Genomic DNA, 18,519 nt, shown 5'->3' on the forward strand with positions numbered 1-18,519 from the left:
GGATGTTTTCAGAAGTCAACACCCCTGCATGTGCATCCACAGCAAGAGTTCATCACACAATTATCACAGGTTCTTTAAATCAAGTTTAGACTGTTTAACTTGAAATCAGACTCTTCAATTCCTCCAGCACCTACCTATACGCAAAAAGTCTCCCAGGTCTCCCTCAATGACTGGCAGTTTCAGTAGGACCAGGCAGAGTTGACAAAGCATTGTCCTTTTCAAATAATACCTTTCGCAATTCACCTCCAAAAGTACCTGGCTTCTGCCCCTTTTCCTTCACTAGGAAGTATTTCCCCCAGCCCTTCTCTCAAGTGSCATCTTGAGCCCATAACCTCTGCAACAGATGTGCCTGCACTGCATTAGATAACACACTAGTGTGCTCTTGTAACACAAAGATGGCAGCAACATCTTTTTCTCATTCTGTGTCCTGACCTCTAGCCAGACTGGCCATGGCTTAAGCCTAGGAATTCTCCTCCACTCCCCAAAGTCACCTCCTACATGAGCAGTGCTGAGGCTCAGACTTAGCCACCAGTYGCCTTCCCTATGAGGACAGGCATGCTTCAGCATCACCCCTGCAAACAACCCTCCCAGGGCATGCAGCTTAGCCACATCACCCTTTAGGAAGGGCTCCACCTTACAGGAACAGAGCACGTCTTTTTAAGTGGAAAAGATGAAAGCCAGAAGCTGGGTGTTCATACAGACCTCACACTCGGGTGCAAGTCTTTGAAGGCAGGAAGGCTRGGAAGGGGAGGGTGGATGGGGAAGGAGAGCACTGTCTGGCTAGAGGCTATGGATTGCTTCACTACCACAATGAAGTGTCTGATGGCTTGTGTTCTTCTTGGCTCCTTCCCCCTGCTGTGCTCCACCTTGAGTTACATGGTTGACACTCACGATAGCATGAGCACGAGCGCTGCAGTCTATAATCAGCTGGGAGGGAAACAAGCTGCAGGAACACTCTGCATAATACCAACTTCTGCCTCCTCTTCCCTACCCACAGCTCATCTTGAGGAGCCCAGCTTCATCCATGCCTGCCACCCAGACAGAACAGTCGTTCATGTTCCCAAACAAGGAGGCGCTGCACATTAATTCAGAGCAAACAGGGTTCAAGATCTTCCAGCCCTCAGATTTATTTCAAAGAAAGAATGCAGAATTACCTTCAAGATAAAAACATCAGTTTATTATTGAAGTTAACTAGGTACTTTKCTTTGAAAAGCAATTTCTCCCCTTGCATCAAAGGGCTGTTAATTTTAGTCTTGTAACAAAAAAAGCAGAAGAAATGAAAGCAGCATCTGCTTAGAAGAGATGAATGTAAGATAAAAGGTGTCTGTGACAGAAAGCTGGCAGAAGCCTTATGTTTTCTATTCAAGTTTGATCTGGGAACAACAACTCTTAAAACATAATAAAAGCTGTGGAAAAACCCTTCCCAAATCCAACAACATAGCCGGAAGATGCAATTACTCTTCCCCAACCACTGCAACAGCCAATCAAGGTGAAGAGGCCAGACAGATCCAAACTTGCTATCTCACTGCAATCAAGCATCTCGGCTTGCTCAAGTTCTGATATCCCCCCCTTGCAGCTTTCAGTCCCCTCTTCCCCTCCAAGCCTCCAGAAGGAAAGCAGTTTCCTAGGAATCTCCCTTAGCAAAAAGGAAGCGGAGTCACACCATGGCAGAACGCCTCCAGAATGTTTTGGCATAGATGGTTTGCAACCYAGCCAGAGGGGAAAAAAAGCATTGGCATTTCTTGTCTGCCTAGAACGGTCTGTTCTTTGCAGAGAGTCAAGTCAGGATCATCATGCATTTGTTATATAATACCGACTTTTAGACTTTGTGCTCAAGTCCAGTTCTGCAACAGTAACACAGAGGCACTGAAGTTTGTCATAAGAGTGCGTCCAGGGTAGGTCAACTCTATTCTGCATCTTCGTAAACTTTAACTGGTTTTAGTAGTGCTTCCCACAGTAGGCGAAGGAATGGCAGCTCTTTTACAGGAAGCAAAACATTACCAAGCCATGCTGTGGTGTACAGCGAGCTTCCACTGAAAACAAACCGAGCACTTGTGCTCTGCAGTGCCGCTCGTATGATCTAAACAGGGAGAGGGATATATGCTCTTGTCTTCCCCTCAGTATTGCTGAGGAGTCCCTCCAGGTGTCTTTATTATGCAGACTCAGACGCACTAGTTTTAGTCTGGGCCACCTTATTCCGTCATATGAGGTTTTGGGTGGAGGAGGAAGTCYGTTTCCTGCCCCTTCCCCCTCCTCCTCCCCTTTTTAGTAGCAAAAAGGTTCATCTAGTAAAGCTTGGGGCAAGCATCTAGAGGGGACCAGATAGCTAGGACAGATGTACAAGGCATAAGCAGCTCACTTGAATGCTAACTATGAAGCATGCACACAATACAGGACCTGCCAGAATGCAAATGCTGCGTGCATGCATTTGCTACCTGAGTAGGTTGACTCACCATGCACATATATTTATTTCTGCTTTTTTACTTCAGCTCAGGGTTTCTGTAATGGATTCCCATTCTTCCACAGATTAGCTTGACAGCTAACATGGAAAGCTATTTCTAACCTTTAAGCTGTTTGAAACTATCAAGCAAAGAGAAGCCAGCATAACGCACTCAGCCTAACCCAACCCATTGCCAGTGTCCAGAAAGATATGTTCACCTCCAATTTCTGAGGCAGCTGCCAAAAGCTATATAACTCTTAAACATTGGTTATGTGAGCAAAAACTCAAGAAAGTCAGATTTGCAACAGAAGTGCTGAGCCATCTGTCAACATTTAGCAAACCACACCACCAGCACGCTTAGCAAGGTAACCCCTCTACATCCAGGAATACACACAAGCAACAGGCCATCACACAGCAGCTTGCAATGAAGTGCTGAACTAAGAGGATATTCCTGGCAGACAGATTACACAAGAGACAGCTCACACTGCCAGCTTTACTGGAACGTACACAGCAACTCCCCAAAGCAGAGCATTCTGGGATGATGCCTCACTAGATTTCTGCCTTTTCATTAGCCAAGAAGAGTTTAATGACATGGTTGGACTCTATATTTAAATATAATTGACCTGGGACATACCATAATTAGGAAGAGAGACAGCATACATCTCAATGAAAGCTACAGCTGGGTACATAGTCTCAACATTACACAGTATTTTGCTTTCACCACTACCTGAAAGGTTCCTAGGAAATTGCTGCGACTGTTTTAGAGGTAGGGCAACCAAAAGCTTCAGCTAGGTTCTTACATCACCCTGCACTGCAAGAGGCTTGACTGAGTCAAGAAGAGGATTAGAACAGCCTGCCACAGAACAAAACCCCATGTAAATCAGGTGTTCAAAAGGTATTTAAGGAAGCACAGAAGAACTTTAGAAAGCCCTTCTAGTCTGGCTGCCTGAAGTTTTATCCCTATACAAATGCAACTAGACAAATTAGATTTGAGAATGGAGAGAAGAGCCAAAATGAAATGAGCTAAAGCACATTACACAAACTACAGCTGCATAAATACATACACTGCCTTCAGAGGACATCTGTACTGTAGGGTGGCCAGATACTCCAGGACAATTTTACTGGAAATAACTGAGTTGTGGTAATACAAAACCGTAATAGTTTTCACCAAAAACCATGGCCAAGATGTGCACCTCCAAAAGCGTTCAGTTGCTTTGCTAGTGGTTAGTATCCAGAGTGGCTGGTTCAGGAGGCTGGGAGTGGAGTCTGCCCCTTAGTTTTACTGGGCTACACTCAGAAGTGCATTCCTATGCAACAGCTTCACTAGATCAAGCTCTGTACATCAAGCAATATTTTAAGTGGTTTCCTCATCACCTCCTGTATGCCAACATTAAGCTGCACATAGATCATTTAGAGTGATGAAGCAAACTTGTGTGATTTGTTCCAACATTACTAGCTTACATAATGATGGTACCACTCCACAGCAAAAAAGGGAGTATGAGGTAATACAGTTCACATCAGTTGCCTCACCACACGCAACTGGTCAGGAGACAGTCATGCTCYGAACCATAGAGAGTATATAATGCTGAAGAGACAATATTTTTACAGGTGTTTTGACAATAAACAGCATTAAGTGTCACCTTTCCAGACAGCATCTGAAAGCACATACAGAAATTTTTACTCTGAGCCATTTTAGACAGTGTAAGCATCCAGACTCACTAGATTTATTCTTGTATGAAGTAGTCCATCTTTGGCCCCACCTGCAATAAGTTTCTTTCAAAACATCACTTCCAGATGTAGCTGCTGTTGATACTGAGCTGGGATGGAGGTGGATACATCAACAGGGGTGATGCTGGAACATGAAAAGGCTGCAGTTAGAAGTAGCCATGACAACTTCTACAACATGTTTGAGGAAGGATGCTAGAAGATATCCTTCTAGTGTAAAGGGAATGGAATCTTCTTTCTGGTAGGAGGCAACTACCCCTTTTTAAAGGCAGAGCAACATCCCAGAGAGATACCTCAGTTTAAGGTTAYGTAGGTACACTTAGCTTTCTAGTGAGTTTAGTCTGATAGCAGTCCAATATTGTAACTTTCAGAAAGAGAACACAATGAAAATCATTTAAATATGTTCTTTGCCTGAAAAGATTCTGTCCACCAGTAAGCTTAGTTTTAGTTATCAAAACCATGCCTAGAGCCCTGCTCTTTCTGCAGTTTAGGTTCAAGCATCAAATTTTCAAAGGTATTTTGCCCTCTCCAAAGTGAAGTAACTGAACACAATTTGGGGCTCTAACTCTGAAGTGCAGCTGGACTTGCTTGCTCATTTCTCAGGGGTGCATACAGCCACAGGTGGCAATGAAATCCAGCACAAAACTTCAGCAAGTCTTGCAAAACTGACTGATCTGCCAAGAGTCTACTGCAAAGGTAGCTMCTAGCACAGGATGTTCATAAGGAAAGTTCCCCCAAACCCCAAGTAGCTTTTCCTTTATTTAAAGCAGCAGCAAAATCTCTCCCAGGGAAGGAAAGAGATTGCCACACCTCAATCTGAAAGCCTTTCAGACTGTTTTGGGGGAACGCTAATAAGGTATTTATTCCTTCTTCCACCTTTCAAGACCTTACCTTCTTGACCACTACAGAGGCCTGAGTAAGCAGAGTTTGAAGAACACATGTTCACCATCTCTTCCTTCCCCCTCCCTTCCCTTGGGCTTCTCAGCAGACTAAACTGTGGGTTTCCTCTCTGAAAGAGAGGAATTCCAGTACCTGTAATTAAGCTGGCTGCTTTCTGCTTTGACTGTTCCAGACATTACTGTCCGAGGCCTTTCCATTAAGGTTACCCATTCAAAAATGTTCCCAATGTGAGAGATAAGAAACAGAGCAAGAGTCAGTGATGGGGCAAGTTCATTAGATGTAAGCAAGCTYGAGTTGTCTTATCTGGGTATTAAACAGCTGCCAGTACTTTTACAGTTCAAAGGCAAGACAAAAGCCTGTACAGTCAACCTATCCTCCCAACATACCATAGTCATCATAGGTCCTCATAAATCAACATGCCTTCTAAATAAGTGTTTAATATAAACATTTGTACAGTCACTTAATTCCTGGTGAACCAAGCTATTTGATGTGGGCCACAGAAAGCTCCCATGACATCAACGGAAAGTTTCCAATTAGGAACCAAGTTTGAAGCACATTAAAAGATCTTAAAATATAGAGAGAAAGGAAGAAACCTTATGGAAACAATCAAAAGAGATCTGTTAAGATGCACTCCTTAACATACTTAGGAACAAGCAGAAAACATGAGCTGCCTTGCATTTTCAAAATTTAGTGATTAAGAATTCCAAAGACACAACCGCAGTTCTGTTAGCTGCTAAATCTTTTCAAGATCTAAGGTTCTGTCTTCTCTAATGCTGGTCAGCCTCAGCCACTCAAAGCACATTCACTTTTTTTTTTAAAAAAAGCAGCCATTGAAGTCTTCCTTCTTTTGAAGAGGCTGGATGGCTCACACAGCTTTGCTGAGTTTTGCTATGTACAAGCACCAATCTGCAAAGAACGAGAACGCCACTGCCACCCACCCTTCAGTGCACCACAACGTCCCAAACATAGTATAGACTTATGCTGTCTAGCATATCTCGTACGTAGAATACCAAATAAAACCACCATATCCAACAAGATTTTCCTCCCTTAAAAACCTTACAGCAGACAAAACTTACCTTATTTCTACAGTCAATTCATTACACTATGTATTGTTTCCTATACTCAGTGAGATACTACAGCCACTTAAAACTGCCAGTGTAACTAGTTGTAGATTAACCATAAGGCACAGTATCAGGCCTGTACAATCACAGGATTTCAAGCTGAAGCCAGGACACCTGGAACAGCAGCTTTGCTTTCAATGGAAGTACTGATATGGACTTCTGCAAATTAGCAAAAACTGCTAGTCTGAAGACTGAGGTACTTTCACAAGGTCAATCAGGTTGTCTAACATTAGGTGGATTCCACTACTGACAACATTTCAGTAGATAAAGACTCTTCCAGCATAGCTGGTGTTCAAGACTTAAGTTGGCTTAAGCCAACCATTTCTCCAAAACTTAAAGCTCTAAGACCCAAAAGCCAAGGTTACATCTAGAGCTCTGCTTTTCAGAGTCAAGAAGAGGATTAGAATAACCTGCCACAACACAAACCCAGCACTACATAATTCAGGCATTTAAAGACACTTAAGGAAGGGCAAGGATGAGATGTGCCTCATCAGTACAATGATATACTGCCAAATGAATATTAGAAAAAACTTGGATCACTTAAGACATTTGAGAGGTGACCATCAACAGTAAAGAGGCAGTCACTTCTTCTCCTAGTTCCATGACTGACATACTGTTTTAATTTTGGCAACAGTTTCATGATTACCCCACACTTACAATTTTTCAGCTCACTATCTGCAAGACAGAATGCCCCACTACTACATCCACCACACTTCTACTCCAGAGGTACAGCTCTAAACYGAAGCCACCCTACCACTGTTCCCCGCAGATAACCCCAACGCTTTGGTCCTACCACACCAGGATTTGAAAGAGCTGGCTACAAAGATGTTCATCCTGGATAAACACATCTAGGCATGTATTAATTGGATTGCCCAGTTTTTCTACCAGACTTGTCGGCAAAAAGGGTTACATTCAGCAACCTGCAAAGCCATCTTTCCCTGCTGCCAGCCTGCCACCTGCTGGGCCATTTGCTTTGTCCACCCAAAGCTAAGGAGAAGACTTTAATTTGATGTCCATTCAGCACCACAGCCCTGGGTTGGACTGAATTTCAAGCACCAGCTTGTTTCGTGCATGGCTTAAACATCCCCAAACAAGATTTAACAATATATGGAACACTGCATTAGCTCGGAACTTATCCCAGCAGTAAAAAAAAAAAATAAAAAAACCCACAAAGCAGCTTTCTGCTGTACCCAGTTTGCATCTTGAAATGGAGATTCCCAGGAGACCAAGTGTTCTCTCAAGGCTGGTCTTAGGGATTGACTGGGATATTTTTTGAAGGTTTAAAGAGAGCTGAACCCCAATAAGATAAGAGCACAGGGCTCTGAACATTGATGCATACCAGAAGYCACACCATCCTTCAGGCACAAAGCCAAAACCTGTTTCTGCCTACTAAGTTTAGTCAAGGGACACTGCACATGTTCCATCAGCAACGTGCAGTAAATGGAAACTCCATTTACTCCCATTGGTAATGTGCCACCACAAAAAGTCACATTCACAGCAGCAAGCTGAGCAGTTCCACCCAGAGCAATSTGGCCAGGAAGGGAATGTCAGGGCACACTTACCATAGGATCCCTATATCAAGGGACAAAGGCTGAAGGCACCTCATGAGTCAGAGCCCAACTCCTCTACGCTGTTCATGTTTTCCCCAGAAAGTCCTTATGAAAAATCCCCCACCAAGTGGGTATGCAAGTACACCTAGCAGCAAAAGTCTTCTGAAGAGACTAAACTCACTTAAGAAGCACATTCACCAGAATTCCTTGTAGGTAAACATCTGGACATGTCTGCCATCCAGGAGTGACACAGCATAGTTGGCAAGTTTCCCCTACCAAAACAGTACACTACTTCTCTGGGTATGGAGCAAGAAAGAATGTAGTTGCACAATCACAGCCTGCCTGCAGATGTGGGTTTTTGCTTGTTCCAAGCCAGCTCTGGTCAGGTGTCCCCTCCCACTTAGTGTTGACACACAAAGTGTCTCTTGTAAATCCAGCTCAGGGTCCACACACTGGGCAACAGTCCTGATTACTCAGATATCAGGCCTCAGATTTGAGCATAACCCATGCCAAAAAGTGAAGATTTGKGCCTGTGTGCAAACATGACCTGCCCCTCCAACAACCTCACTGGAAGGCAACATATTACAGTAACTCAGCATGCATCACACCCAGAGGATGAGCAGTGCATCAGGAACACCTCAGTAAGACAGCAGAGTCAGCTGGGTTGAGCRTAGGAGGTAAATCTTCCAGGAGAGCCCAAACAGTTGCTTGAATATTTGCTTCTTGCAAACAYTGTTAAGAAAGTTAGACCATTAGGTGGCTTGTTGGTCCCTGAGTGCATCATCTCCAAGTCTGTTAGCTTTAAGGCAGATACGAAGAAAGAATCACAGTATCCAAATTCCAGGATGAACCTCAATCACTCAGGTGGGCCCATATTAATAAAAAGATGCACACTTCAACCTTTATTTTCTTCCCCATCCCAACATACAGCAAGTCAAATCCACAATTTGAAAAACCAGTAGCATGTCACCAAGCTGGTTTGTCTCCACTCCCTGGATGTTCACCACTACCAGGTGCCCAAGCTAACAGCCACTCAACAACAGCAGAACTGCCCCTTTTTAACTTCTCTAAATGCAAGCAGCAACTGACCGCTAGCAAGAGTGTGCCACATACCAAACCCTGCAGCAATATCCTGCCAGAATCAGTCCTATGTGCACAGCCCTCCTGCCCTCTTCCTCTTAGGCTGCAACTAAGCTATGCAGCAAGATGTGGGAGATGCACATGCATGAATCAATACCAAAGCCAAGGCTACAAGGCTGAAACCACTTAATGCCTGTCTGCTCCTTGTTGYGAGAGGGACACACAGCACTCTGAAAAGCTGTGAGAGAGGAAAGCAGTGTCCTGTCTCACAAAAGAGGAAACACTCATTAGGTTGATTAACTCCTTTCCCCAGCTCCACTTTGTCCCAGCTGGAAGTACACAGCACACCATATGGAAAACCCCAGAACATTAGCAGTGAAACTGCATGGGACACCAGGCAAGGAAGCCAAGCACTCAAGCCTTTAGCACAGAGAGCAGTGACAGCAAGCTATAGGGTAACAACACAGCACATGTTGTCTGCCACAGCTCTTGCCTATCATGTAATCCCAGAACAGAAAGCTCAAGCAGCTATATCCCCTGCCCACAAATGAGCTATACCTTGACAAGCCAGATGCCTTCTGGGTTCATACACGCCCCAAGCCTCTTCTCAGCCAAAGTGGTGTCAACAGGTTTCTCCCACGGCTGTTCAGGGGTTCCTAGGAACTAACATGTCAGTACTAATTCTCCCAGTTCAGCTTACCCCTTGACCGCTCCACAAGGGGTTATGTCTTATTTTACTTCACAGGCCATGACAAGTCATTCTTGAAGTTATTCACTTCTTCTGTATCAGAGTAAACCACAGCTCATCAGAATTAAGAAACATTTGGAAAAGATCAAATAATAGATTGAGTACAAGAGGAGCAGAGAAGCAACATTGGCTTCCTGCATACATTACCCATTTGGCCTTATTCAGGTCTAAGTACTTGGGCATTTTGATCTTTGTACAATTAAGTTACAGCCTTATCCAGGAAGAGAGTAAGCACATAAATCCTAACTCCTACAGCYTCATATAGAAGGTAACAATCTCAGAAGGATCCTCAATTTTGAGTCCCAGTACTAACRTACATGAACATCCACAGGTCCTTCCCCAGCCTCCCTTCTAGCCACCCCCAAACCCAGTAAGCCTGTCTCTAATACCAGCCCTACAATTCCAGATGCCAGCCTTCTCACAACACTCCACACCTCATCTAAGATGTCAGCTAGATTCAAAATCAGAGCAAGTTGTGCCATGACCAACTCTGAAATTCTCCCCCATTTCTTAAGGGGGGCTGATTTTTGTCTGGCCCACAGACTCTACACCCCTACAGCTTTGGCCAACCAAAAAAGCAAATTCATCTAACGGAGATGCTTCCTTGCTTGCAGCACTGCTCACTAGGTTATGCCACCACAGAACCATGGGATCCTGAAGGACCATTTGGCACTGATTTAGGGTATCTAGGTAACAACTGCACTTTTGCAAACATCAGGACCTCTTTCAAAGCTCTAGACACTATAGTGGGTATCCAGGCATTTTTCACATCTCTACTTAATAATGTAGAACTCAACTTCCAAAAGGCCATTCAAACAAGGAGTTATCCACAGTGAAGTTCCCAAAAGTTTAAACTAAGATTTTCTAAACATCTGAGACCAATGCAGTCTTCTCATGTAGGGAATGGTTTGGCCTTAGCCCTTGCTTGCTTTTCTTGGCTGTTTACCATGTGTGGCTCACGTTCTTTAGAACCAAGTTGTTTCTGCAGTTTTTGTGCAACTGAGTGCCTTTGTACATTTATGGTGTCAAGGCCCCATCCGGGATCTCCTCAGGACAGATTCCTGACATGATAACATACCAGCCATCCAAAGAAAGCAGTTTGAGACTAACATCTACACAGCTGCTCCAACTCACAAGCTTCATCAAATTCCCCTCTCAGGCTAGAAGAAAAAGCCCATGTTTGGTAACTCAATATTCAGACAGTACCACCTTCTGCCCCAAAGCTCTCAAGTCAAAAGTTGCTGCTCTCACTTTGCAATCAGGCAGATGTTTGTATGTTTTATAAAAAAAGTAAAATGTTTCTCCTCTCAGGGGAAGTTTTGCAGGTTAAGAGCCTTACTGTTATACAGTAGCAGGGCTGCCACATTTTGTCTTCACATTTTGTAGCAGAGCAAAAGCTAGTTGAGCCGTAAGGATACAAGAAAAAAAAAAGTGTGGTGAACAAGACCCTAGAGTTATGGGAAAAAGATAAGGCGAGGGTAGGTGACTGCTCCTGCATTAAGATCAGAAAGAGATATTCATCCAGTCCTCTGCAGTTGAGGCAAAATCTTGCTTAAGCACATCTCAGAGTCTTCCTSTTCTCAATTTGCAATGAGCCAGAAAATGAGGATGGCAAAGCCTCTGTCGTGCATGGGTTGAACTCCAGGAATCCTACAGCACGCTGAGTCTCAGCTCCCAGCTGCAGCACTTCCACAGCGTAGACAGGAAAGATATTTCCCCCTCCCTCCCCCCAGACTGTCAGAAACCTATACAAGTCTTTTCTACTCCAATCCAAACAGTGATACTGTTTGCATCAGCCAGTGTAGAGTCCATTAAATAAAACCCTGTATTAGCATCTGCCCCTGCCAAAGGTGATCAGATAAGAGAAATATTAGCTTTACTTTCCTTCCTTAAAAAAAACAACCCAGAAGTAAGATGTTAAGCGACTGAAGCAAGGCCACACATCAAGTCAGATGTATAGCAAGGATTAGCCTACAGCTGTCCCTGGCCTGCAGCCCCGCGCTCATCCCTCTAAACCACACTCCGCAGGGCACACACAATACCGCCAGACTGCTACAAGCACCAGCTGGCATAGAAAGCGCTGGACCTTAGAGCCCCATCCCAGGCATGGCAGCATGTGACAAACAGAGCTGTCCCCAGCAGCCACAAGACAGTGCAAGCRCCCATCCCACTAGCCAGCGCTTGCATCTGGTCATCCCGGTGGTCACGCTCCATCCCCAGAGCTCAAATAGATCAGTCAACCTGCAAAGAAACTGTTCTTCAGGCCCTCTGTACTCTTTCCAAATCCAGGGCACCTGCAAAGGAGCCCGCAGTACCCAGGCAGTTCAGTGGCCTGGGATAGTTTTAGCTTTACTCAATTTTGGCCCAGCAGCAGCAGAAAGTGATTCACAGCTCAGCTGCTCTTCTCTTGGTACCTTACTCTCCCTTTACCATGTGTGGGGGTGCACCTCGATATAGCATCCAGCTCACACCAGATCCATCTCACTAGGAAGAAGTCTGCTGTATTTCCTTCTCTTAAACACTGAGAATTACAGCAACTTATGCCAGCCCACAGCTACAGAAGAAAGCAGTTTCCTACGCTATTAACACCCAGAATTAATATTTAAATCACGATCTCTGTATAAAAATGCTCTTCAGCCACACACTGTTTCCACATGGGCAGCTCTGAAGTATCAGCTACTCTTGAGCCTCTTCATGCTCAAGACCATACTTGCTCAGCCTGCTTCCAGAGTTCAGGCTCATGAGCAGCTTTGTTTCAAGATCACACTGCAGCCCTGTCTCGGGGATGGGGGCAGATTTTCTACTGACTAGCTTAAAACAAAAAAAATAAAATAAAATAAATCACTAGTCAGAAAGTTGCTGGCTTTTAAACCCATCATAATAGAAAGCAACTGCAAGAGGCATTTTGGTTAAAGTGAAGGAGCCTTCACAATTCAAGAAGGAAAAGCAGCATCCAGCTGGATTGACTGCAAGGGAAGTCAAGCCTTGCTCAGGAAGACATACAGGGAATTGTTAGCACTTCTGCACTCAGTCATTTATTCCAATCACTGAACAGGAGCAAGATTTCACTGCCACCAAGAATGTCAACTCCTGTAACCCAGCCAGAGAAGAATTGCCAAAAAAACATGTGTAACCAACACTGGCAGCACATGTATCAGCATTTCCACAAAGCTGCAAGCTTATCATGGAATACAACTGGGACAGAACAGCTTCACCACCACCACAGACTAATGAAAGCAAACTGTAGACAGCACATGTTGTAATATTCCAACAGCTGGCTAGAGTCCATATTGTCTAATACCTCTGCAATATCTTCCTCTAGTAATTGTAGTGACCCAAGCCCAATAAACCCAGTGTGTAGTGCCAATACCTGGGAGACACCCAATGACTTGAAAAATGATGCCAATGCAATAGCAATCTTGAAAACAATCTCTGATCTTAGACTTTCATAGGTCTGTTTTGTACCTTAGAAAGTAAAAATATTTAAGAAAATAAAAAGTAAAAAGCCATGCTCAGTCCCATAGCCCATTGCTAGTAGAGCCAGAGGAAATGCTGCAGTGCTTTATATGAAGAACAAGACCATGACCCTTGAGTAGCCTGCTCTCCAAACTCCTGGCCTTGCACAGAGTCAATGAAAGAGGGAGAGCTAGACSAGCATCTATTCTTTTGCTCTCAAACTTTTTCCTCACGACATTTACATGAAGCTGTTGCACAGAGATACATAAGCAGCAGCTAAGTGCTTCAACCTCTCCTTTGGTGGAAGGATCAGGGCAGATGAATTGTTCTTGACCTCTCAGCTATGAGGCAAGCAAAAGCAGAAGCAAACGTACAAGAACGTCACATGAGCTCTCCCAGCGGTATGCACCAAGCCAGACATCCTCATTTCCAGTTGCACTCTCACATTCTTCAGACAACTTGGTTTGCACTTCTCCCCCACCAGGTGTAAAACCACGTGTAAGACAAGGCTGTCTCAGACACACTCATCACTGCAAGCATCTATGAGTTTTGCCTTCCTCTGTAGCTGGACTCAGGAAGAGCATTTTCACTGTTTCCAGAAGCCTTGCTCAGTACATGCAGAGACCTGCAAGCAAGCGCAGATTCCTGACAACCATGTGGATTTTTCCTAGGCAGTAACACAGACATCTGCAGAAAGGAAACATTAGTCAGACTTTCATAAAAAGTGTTAGATTAACTCTGAACTAGCTCAACAGCCAGATCACCAACATTGCATCTCTCCACAATTGCCGTACTTGTGGGACTAGGCAGAAATACATTTGAAGCAGATAAACACAGCCAATGGATGGCTGATAATCCCCAGTTAGCAAGAAGTCATCCTACACTATTCATGGAAGCAAGCATGATCGGGGCAGTACAGAGACTGGAGTGCATGAGCCTGTATTGCCACAGGGTGCAGCCAAGGTCACCCTGCAGTAAGGGGCTGCACTGAGCTCTCAGTTCTGTTCCCAACTCTCCACATGCTTCCTGGGCCTTGAATTTCAGCATCACAGGAATAATAGGAATAACAGGCAATAGGAAGAAACACCAAGGTCCAAGACAACACCCAGAGCCCGCTTATCAAACCTGAAACATTTGTTGGAACCCATTTTCACCCATCAGGTGCGGTCCAGCACAGATAGAGCTCATCTAATACTTGTAGAGTATGGAGCCATCTAATACTTGTAGAGTACTTGTAGTCAAATTCTTCATGTCTGAATGGGCTTTATTTCAAAGCTGTACTTTTCTTTGATATACTAGAGTGAGTAGCACAAAATTGCTTAAAATGAGTAACAGAACTGCGTCCATTTACCAATATTGTTCTGCTTGCCCAAAATTTAACTACCTCCCTCATCAACATAATTGCAGTGCAGCAGTCTCAGAGTTCAGCCAGCCACCTAACCACTGCAACAAAAAAGTGAACTGCAAGCATTTTTTAAAGGTTGAGGATGAGGGCCCTAACACTCTTTTCTGCTCTTGATATCTTTATGAAGCTTTGTTTGCACTTTTATTACTTCCAAAAGTGTGCTTCAAGAAGGCTGCAGGGTACCAAAAATGCATTTAACCAGCAGCAAGTCCAGGTTTCTCAGCTGGTCTCAGTTTCAATTCCTATTTTCATTAACAGGGAGCAACATACAAGGCCTACAGGCAGCATGCTTTTCTCCAATACCATTTAAAGATCTTTTCATACCTTTTTAAGGTAGAAAGGCACTGTCATTTTGAARTGAAGTGTATTGTGATCATAGACAGGGAGAACTTTGAAACCCATCTCATCCCTGCTCAGCAATACAGATTTTGACTGAAATCACTCAGATCTCACAGCACAAAGAGCTGCCCCCTCCTCCTCTCCCTGGTTTCCACCTTTCTGGCATATGAGGAGCTTGCAGTGAGCAAGAGTAGACCAGAATATCACTACATTTACAGAATCCTCAAGGTGGAGCAAATTATCAATCACCTACAATTTGAAGCCTACCAATGCCCTAGTGAGCCCCAAGATCTTATTACTGACAGGAAACTTTATTCATACTTAAGAGTAACATTAATTCAGCAAGCTGAGAGCAATCTGTTAAAGTCACAAGAGAACAGAAGCCCAGTACTTCTACCTTCCTTCATATACACAGTGATTACATCTCCCTAATTATACCCTTTTCCAGCAGGCTATTAGGCAATATTTTTATTTCCACCTGGAAATCAGCACAGCCACTTGACTCCACCTTATCTCTACCAGCCACTAGGCTCTGACTCCAAATCCCTTATCTCCAGCGATTCAAGCTTCACTCCCAGCCTCCTGCAAGCAGAGATGCATCTTTGCAGTTCAATTCAGTAAGAAAATAGAATAAACCTGCACTGATGTCTTTTTTCTCAGCTACCCAATGTGAATCTGTTAACAATATTAGGAAGAAGTCATTTCTCAAATTCCACATCCTCCTTTGTAAAGCAATAACAGATTAAGAGTAGGGTAATGGAAAGGGGAAAAATATAGCAGAGACGGGTAAGGCAAGGGGATGAAAAGATAATCCAAGCTGATATATAAGGACAACCCTAATGTACCTTTCCACTCTTGGGTGCTGCAACAATACCAAGCAGTGCTGCTGCCTCCCAACTGCTATGACACTTCTCCCCCAGAGCCACAGTGGACAGTCCACAGCACTTGAGAGGTTTGTGCATTTACTAAACAGAAGGTCAATGGCTCCCAGCTCAAAAGTTACTAGAGCAAGCCAGCAAACTTAATTGCTAGAGTCCCCCCCCCGTTACCCTTTCCCCCAGAAACAGGTTCTCCTTTCTTTGGCTGACCATAACATCATGACAGGTTGAAGTTAAGTCTCATTGCTGCAGGTCCCATCTAGACTTGGTAAAGCTTTGTTCTGAGGTTGTTCTTCCTCCTCTCCAAGCAAGCCTGAAGACTTCCTGTTCCATTTTCAGCACTTGTACATTATGTTTAAGTTTGGCAACTGACTGTAATTCCCCCTTGTGCATGGAGGGGCGCCTGTAAGATGCATTTTGTTCAGCCTCCTGTCATACTCAGTTGCCCAACAAGACTGCTGGGTCTTTCCAGGACAGAACTGTTAGACACCCTCTTCAGGCTTGACACCACTTCACCCAAAGGTGGGATCTGCTGGAACAGAATTTCCTGGTCATCAATCCAATGGGCCAAATTATTTTAGCCCAGTAGTTCCCAAAGCATTGCACACAAGGCCAGAGTGTTGGAGAGTTGAGGGTGAATCTATGGAAAATGCCTCCCTTTTTTAAAAAAAAAAGGGACAGTGCTTTGAGAAAACAAAATTAATAGTGGCTTTTGCTTCTGTGTGCTTGGGAACTAGTTCCCCCATCTGCACTCTAAGTCTGGCTATCTCCTGTGGCACACATCCCATCTTTGCCAAGGACAACTGCAACCATGCTCCCCCAGCAACTATTTATTGAAACAGTGGCRGATGTAGCAGTTACTCACATGGAGGAGTAATTCAAGAGAAGATTTTTTTGTTGCTCCGAGTAGTGCAGTAACTGGAAGTGAGTCAACACCTTGAAATAAACCCCTTCTACAACGACCACTAGCAGAGGACTCCAGCGACCGCAGTTTGGTAACCTTGGTTCTCAGACACTTACTCACTTTTATTCTGTGGGCATTACACAGTTTTGCCTGGAAGCAGCTGGTGTCTAACTTGTCTTGTACCAGCAACTTAATTTGCTAAGTCATGTCACACACCACAAATATAAGGAGCAGGGCTGCAGGTTTTACAGTCAGTCACCTATTTCAACCTTTAGAAACATCAAGGTCATACCCAGCCCAAGCTTGTTAGTATAATCCATGCAGGTCTAGTAAGCTGTTTTTCCACTGCTATAACGCTACCATCACTCTACTAGTTAATACAAGTACGAGCCTCCTTCCGTGGGACACGAAGATAAGCTGTACTAACGGAGTGCGGCTGCACAGCCCAGCTGAGGTCATCTCATTGATACTCCCTGCCAACACCAGCTAATCCACCCTCCCCTTGCGTTGACAAGCCCTCCGTGACTGGAGATTGAGTCAGAACATCTACGCTACAGCCCAAAACTGTAAGCACAGCTTGTGTTGGCATATCAGAGCTAGTCAGTTTGAACTGTGTCCTGACTGGCTCACTGTCTGCAGGCTTTTAATTCAGGCCCTCATGAATTCTTAACCAGCCCTTGCAAGACAGATACTGCTTTCACTTTCACTAAGAAGGGAAATGCAAGGGGACAGGGAAAGACAACAGCAACAAGCAAAGCAGATCTACATCCAGGACCTAGCTGCAGTAACCTGATTCCACACAAAAACAGCGCATCTCAGCTAGCCGGTTCCCGGAACACAAAGCCACATCTCAGAAGTGTCTAACATGGGTTTACAAACAAACCCCAATCACATTATAGCGCACCTAAGTAACCTCTAAAGCAGGAAAGAGAGGCTGCAAAAGCCTGTTCTGCAACAATACAATGCCCCCCAGAGGAACATGCTGCTGCAGAAGTTCATCCCTTGTCCTCAGAAAAACTAAGAGGGGGAAGAAAAGGTCACAGGGAAAAGAATAAACTACGACTTCATACATCCGTCAGCTCAACTCTTTTGAGAGCCACGACAGGGCCGGAGGCCAGGCTTACGGACGGAGCAGGGAGGAGGCAGGCACGCCAGCAGCCGGTTGGACGAGGAAGACTCTCCTCCGCAAGCCAGTGAGTGCCTCTCCGCACTGCCATTCACTTTGTAAACAGTCGCATGGCTCCATCACCTCCTCAGCAGCTTCCCACTCCCCGCGCTGGGAGAGCCCCATCCTATAGCCACAACTCATATACTGCCATCATTGGCAGCTCTGCCGTTTGCTCCTGGAAACCTGGCATCCAACGTGCCTCCAGCAAGACAAAGCTGCATGTACTACTGAGCCTTCGCAGCATGCCCACCCCAGGGCCTGGGAGGTGAAGCCAGACATCAGCTGGGGATGAGAGCAGGAAAGGAAGATGGGCTTGTGAGACAAGAACATCATACATCCATCCTGCAGCACCCTCAGGAAGAGAAAAGCTAGGTTTTCTCTCCAGGGGAGCAGCTACCATCTTTACGATGGTTTTGTAAACTTCCTGCTCTCGCACGGAGCGATGGCTCAGACAGCTCGGACTCGCTAGCCGGGCATGGCCACTGCCTCATGAGCCATGCCGACCGCTCGGGCTGGCAACAAGGAAGCCTAGGGGCTTACGCTTCACCTAAGGACACAGCGACATTAACCTCTTCTGGTAACGGAGTCTAGGTGCTCCGCGTACAGGATTACGACAGCTCCCAGGGCATCAGCACAGATTTATGCAGTTAAAATAAGGAGCCACGTTAACGAGGCCTGGCAAGGTGGGCTCCACCGAGAGCAGCCCCGTAGCAAACGGCCCCGCTGAGGACCCCCGAGCCGAGGCGACCAGCGCTCGCTGCCCGCGCGCGCACCCCACGCACCCCCCGCGCTCACGCGTGGCCCC

General features: G+C 45.1%; 1 protein-coding gene across 2 annotated transcripts in view; it reads right to left on the reverse strand.

Moving 5' to 3' along the window:
- The window catches only part of SPSB1 (splA/ryanodine receptor domain and SOCS box containing 1), a 29,101-nt gene extending 23,945 nt beyond the window's left edge, over positions 1-5,156 (reverse strand). The window contains exons 1-2 of one of the 2 annotated variants that reach the window (XM_026074092.1): positions 5,057-5,156; positions 4,201-4,292 (exon numbers count right to left, since the gene is read on the reverse strand). The gene's annotated coding sequence lies outside the window, so the exon portion shown is untranslated. Of the gene's footprint in view, positions 1-4,159; positions 4,293-5,056 lie in introns of both variants that reach the window. The other variant, XM_026074088.1, reaches the window with a different exon arrangement.
- Between the last annotated feature and the right edge of the window lie 13,363 nt (positions 5,157-18,519).

This window comes from Apteryx rowi, unplaced genomic scaffold (genome assembly GCF_003343035.1).
Source record: "Apteryx rowi isolate R43461 unplaced genomic scaffold, aptRow1 scaffold_38, whole genome shotgun sequence".
Lineage (NCBI taxonomy): Eukaryota > Metazoa > Chordata > Aves > Apterygiformes > Apterygidae > Apteryx > Apteryx rowi.